Below are 5,396 nucleotides of genomic sequence, written 5' to 3'. Positions count from 1 at the left end.
AAAATAGGAACAAAATCTTTGTAAATAGGGAGGAATGGAGGGGTTGAAGGGAGGGCTGGGCAAGGGTGAAAAATAGGAACCAAGAGAGACTGTGTAAAGCTGCAAATTTCCAGTGATGAATGTCATTATATTGTATACCTAAAATGTTCCAATGATTAGAATGAATAATCAATAATGCAAAATAGGAAGAAAAAGTCCAAAGGGGTAGGGTTAGTGGGAGGGGCAGGGGAAAGGAAAGAAGGGAAAGGAAAAATGATGAGAAATGGAAAACATGGAAATAAAGTCTTTGTAAATAGGGAAGGGTGGAGGGGGTGAAGGGAGGGCTAGGAATGGGGAAAAAATAAAAACTGAGATGCATCATGTAAAGGTACAAGTTCCCAATGAGAAATGTAATTGTGTTGTATATCTAAATTGTACCAATAAAAGAATTTAAGAAAAAAAATACAAGTAGAGCTTTACAAGTTTTCTTTTATTCAGCACAATTTCAGTATTTGAGATTTCTCCTGTGTCATAAATGAGATTATTAGATCATTTCCCTTTTAAGAGTAAGTCTGCATTTTAGGGTTCTATGTAGTTTTACAAATAATTGATAATAATGACATAATATTCTCAAAGCTGCAAAAATGTGAGAAGAGGTTGTATGAATGTTGATCTCAGTTGACATCTAAAATATTGATGAATTCAAAGCAGAAGTTAATTGAGGAATATTTAGAGCATGAAGTGCTGAAATTACAGGCTACCTGTCCCAATTGTACATCCTAGGTGGGATCCTCATCCTATATTCTGATTGTTGAAAATGAGAGCAAGATATAGTCAAGTACATAGCAAATGAAAAGCCATCTAATCATCTTCTTTTGCAAAAGCAGCCAGTGCTCTGTCATGGGCCTCCACTGCTCTTGGTATAGGGGTCACAAACTTGTTATAACGCCATCCCTTCCTAGTGAACAACTGCTCAAGGATTCCTCCGCATACTGTAGCCCTTGCTTACAATGAAGTCCTTAAAGGCAATTGTTCCATAAATATCTTCAATAATGTCAGGAGGAGGTTCACGTTGAGCTTCAGCTAGGATCTTGGGGTCAATCAAAGTCTCATCATTTATTAGTTTTTTCCATAGTTTGGGCTTTAGGTACCATGCTCCATACCTGATCTTCTCATGCTTTGGTTGATAGGGATTCTTTGGTTTCTTATGTTTCCTGTCAAAGTCTAGTTCCTGTATGGAGAATATTATCTCCTTCGATTTCTTTAGTCCCTTGCAGTACCTGAGCTCAGGAGGAAGCAGATTTATTTTCTTCATTTGGTTCTCATCATATGTTGGTTTGAACTCAAAGCCAATATCAAATCGTTTCAGCAGGAAATCTTCCCTGATGCTGAAGTCTCCCAAAGTAGCAACCCATCTACAGAAGTCATGGATTCCTTATGGCATGTAACTATGCTAAAGAGAGCTATGGAAATACAGTTTGCTTGTCTTGTCTTCCTGAAGCAAGCTGTATCGACGTGGCTTGGAAATCTTGGGAAATATAGGGAAGCCTTTTGGACTACCTTGTTTGGAAAACTTGGTGGGTTTCTTGGTTCCTTCCCTGAGGCCCTCGCAATAATTCCATGTGTCCTCCAGCTTCCGGTCCGGGTCCAGCACTTTGAGCACCGTTAGCAAGAGGTCTGCAGGGACGTCTTCTTCCAGAGTCGAGTAGAGAGCTGAAGATTTCTGGGCCAGGCAGGCCTGGAGGTCGTGCATGAATGTCTTACGTGCTAGCTGGGCTGAAGACAGTGTGGAGCACAGGCTTGCATCTTTGGGCTTTCTCTGGCTGTTTTTGGTGCCAGGCTGGGGGACTCTGTGAGCGACCATAGGAATAAAGGCCTCCTTGGTGCCGCGAATGATCAGACCCTCAGAATGTGGACAACCTTTCCTGAAGTCGTCCAGATCTTCCCTCACGAATATCCAACGCCGGCCATCCAGGGAGATGGAGAACTGAATCAGCTTGCTCTTGTGCTTTGCGAAACACTTGGCCACTGGCTCATGTACCCTTGGCCGCAAGTGCCACCTCTGCTCCATCATGGTGCCCTTGGTTTTGTGGCCACCACCAGAGTTTCAGTGGTTTGTTTCCAGAATCCAGCCATGTTGCTAAGTGACTAGGCCCTCGTGATGCACTGGGATTCTTTAGGGAGGGGCAGCCAGCCAGCCAGTGCCTCTCCCCCAGCTAGCTCCACTTTCTCATCCCTTGTGTGGACCTAAAACACTTGATTTAGCTGCTGCACTTTGGACGCACAAGCATTGAATCCATGTCTTTATGTGCACATATATTTTCATTACCCTTGGCTGAACTTTAGCTAGAAGTCCCTGGTAGGATCATGAGAGGTGTATGTCTAATGTCAACTATCAAACGTTTCCCAAATAGTTCTACTGTTTTTTAGATTGACAGATAAAATGTGTGTATTATGTAAAACATTTTGAAGTATATACTTGAAGTATATATACTTCAAAATATATATGTGTATATATATTGCAAAGTATATATATGTATATATATGTATGTATGTATGTGTATGAGTATATAGATAAGTATACATCTTGTGGAATGACTAAATATAGCCAATTAACATATGTATTACCTCACATAGTTATCATTTTGTGGTGATAACACTTAACATCTAATCTTGTAGCATTTTTCAAATATACAACCTATTACCATAGTCACCATGTATACAATAGATCTGAACTTATTTGTCCTATCAACCTGAAATTTTATATCCTTTCAGCATGTAGTTATTCTATTTTGTATTTCTTCCAGCAGGAGAATTTCAATTTTTCTATATACTCCCATCACTTGGTATGATTTAGTCCTTTGAATTTTGGCTATTCTAAAAGGCATGTTATATCTCATTGTGGTTTTCACTAGCATTTCTGCTGGTGTTGAACATATGTTCATATGCTGATTTGCCATCCAGTGGTGAAGTATATATTCAAAGTTTTGTATATTTTAAAATTTGAGAGTAATTTGTGTTTTAGACTTAAGTCATTCATCAGATACATAATTCACAAATTTAGGCTTCCACCTCTGGATTGTCCCTTGTCTTAACAATGTATTTCAAAGAACAGAAGACTTAAAGTTGATGGAGTTCCATTCAATTTGTTTTATGGACTGTACTTTTTATATTGTATCTAAGAAAACACATTGCCTATCCAAAGGTTACAGAGAGGTTTTTCTTGTCCTTGTTATTATCTTTCTAAATTTTGTTGTTGTTCTTTCTTTTTTTAATCAATAAATGTTTGTGATACATCATATTTACATTCATCCTGGGGAATGGGTACATATGCATATTGAATCTTAATCATTTTACTTCCCTCCTTGGTTTTTCCTCCTTGCTCTCCTCTCTCTTATTGTAAGTTGACTTCTGTAAATCGGGCAATATATATACCAAATGATTTCATATGCATCAAAATGATTTTTTTTTGCCTATGAGTAGATGATAATGCCAGAACTTTTTTTGAAATGGTGAGCTTTTCTCTGCTGAATTAACCTTGTAACTGAAGAAAATCACTTCTCTATATTTCTTGGGGTTTTTTTCTGATCCGTTGATTTTTCTCTTTACAGCAATTCTGCATTGTGTTATTTTCCTTTTATTGTAAGTCTTGGAGGTCAATCTGTATTAGTCATCAAATTCAGTTCTTCTACAATTTGTTTTATTTTTTTTGCTCTGCTATGTCTCTTAAATTTCTGTGGGAATTTTAGAATTAGTGAATGTCTACCAAAAAGCATGTTGGGATTTTAATTAGAGCTCTATGGAATCTGAAGATTAATTGAGGATAATTATCATTTTAATAGTTGTCATATTTTGTGACTCATGAAAATATACATATTGATCAACATATATGCATTTATCTTAACATTATTTTGAAGTTTCTTTTGGATGTGTTGCATATCTCTCTCCCTGGAGTTTTCCTAAATAATTTCATGTTTTTAATACTATTGTGAAAGGTATTGTGGGTGAGTTTTGGGAGAGAAGAAGGCAAGTATACTGTGCAGTACCTTGCTATCTGGTGATGAATTTGTTATTCTTTTACTTATCTAAAAAATTATGTTTTATCTTAGTTGTTGAAAGATGTCTTCTCTGTGTGTACAATTCTAGGTTAATATATATTTTTCCTATCAATACTTTAAGTAAGTGCCTCCACTGTTTTCTCATTTGCATTGTTTCGGATGAGCAATCTGATGCCACCTTGACTTTTGTTTCTCTGTACCTGATGTATTTCTTTTTCCTCTGGCTGGTCAGAATAGTCACCATTTCATAGTTTGCATGCCAGGCTCTGCTCCCTGTACTTTTCTTAGGTGATTATTTTTCTGATTTAACCTAATCTCAAATTTGGAGATTTCTGATCTCTACCTATGTTCCCCCTCCCTAAACTGTATCCTGGGCACCTAGTAAACAATCTGTGGATAAACCACAAGGCTTACATCATTTATTTCTCATATCTAAGGGATCAGTTTCTGCTGTCTAATGTTTAGTGACTTGCAAATTATTGGCTTATCTATTTCTCCCATTAAAAATGTCTCAAGGAATAAAGCTGGTCTGTTTTAGTTTATATTTGCCAGAAAAGGAGATATAATTTACTTTGTATCGCTCTATCACTACCAGTCACATGAATCTGCCCCCTCCAAAGTCGCTAGAGAATAATTACTATCAAATACCTCATAAAATTTGCACTCATTATTCCAAAATGTGGATCATACTCCCCACATTGAAACCAACTTCTTAGATTCCATACCATTATATTTTTCTTGTATTAGTCAGTTTTCCTGACACTAGATCAAAATCCCTAACACTTGCTAATTAAAAGAGGAGAGGTCTATTTATTTGCCTCACAGTTTCCAAGAGTTCAGTACATGAGCAGCTGGGTCTAAGGCAGAACTGGCATGATGAAAGGACCTAGCAGAGGAAAGCTGCTTAACCCATGGCAGTTAGGAAGCAGAAAGAGGAAGGAGAGTCAGAGATAGATGATAGATAGATAGATAGATAGATAGAACCTCCAATATTGCACACACACCTCCTTCAATCATACCCCACCTCTTAACAGCCCATTAAACTATGAACTCAACAATGGATTAATCCACTGATGAAAATAGTGTTCCCATAATCTAATCACCTTCCAAAAGCCCCACCTCAGAACACATAAGTCTTTTAGGAGACATATTAAAACTAAACCATAACATTGCTTTCTCTCCCAATGTTTGTGATAAATATTCCCTTTAAAATCCAGAAAATAAACGCCAAAAATCTTAACATATATTACACATTTTATAATTTTGATCTAGCATTGCTTTTGTCATCACTAAGAATGCTGTAGTACACAAATTGTAGATTAGATATCATTCTTCAATCAAGGTACATCCTTGGAGAAA

General features: G+C 37.0%; 1 non-coding gene across 1 annotated transcript; it reads right to left on the bottom strand.

The window, feature by feature from the left end:
* Positions 1-483: 483 nt before the first annotated feature.
* LOC101713469 (protein FAM47E) lies at positions 484-2,053 on the bottom strand. The gene has a single exon (XR_015442446.1). It is a non-coding gene; the product is annotated as a protein FAM47E (transcript).
* Positions 2,054-5,396: the final 3,343 nt, after the last annotated feature.

This window comes from Heterocephalus glaber, unplaced genomic scaffold (assembly GCF_053883595.1).
Source record: "Heterocephalus glaber isolate CG9 unplaced genomic scaffold, H.glaber_assembly_v1.0 deba00001547, whole genome shotgun sequence".
NCBI classification, from domain to species: Eukaryota; Metazoa; Chordata; class Mammalia; order Rodentia; family Bathyergidae; genus Heterocephalus; species Heterocephalus glaber.
Note: the sequence above shows the minus strand (reverse complement) of the source record. Positions and strands in the feature narration are given on the sequence as shown.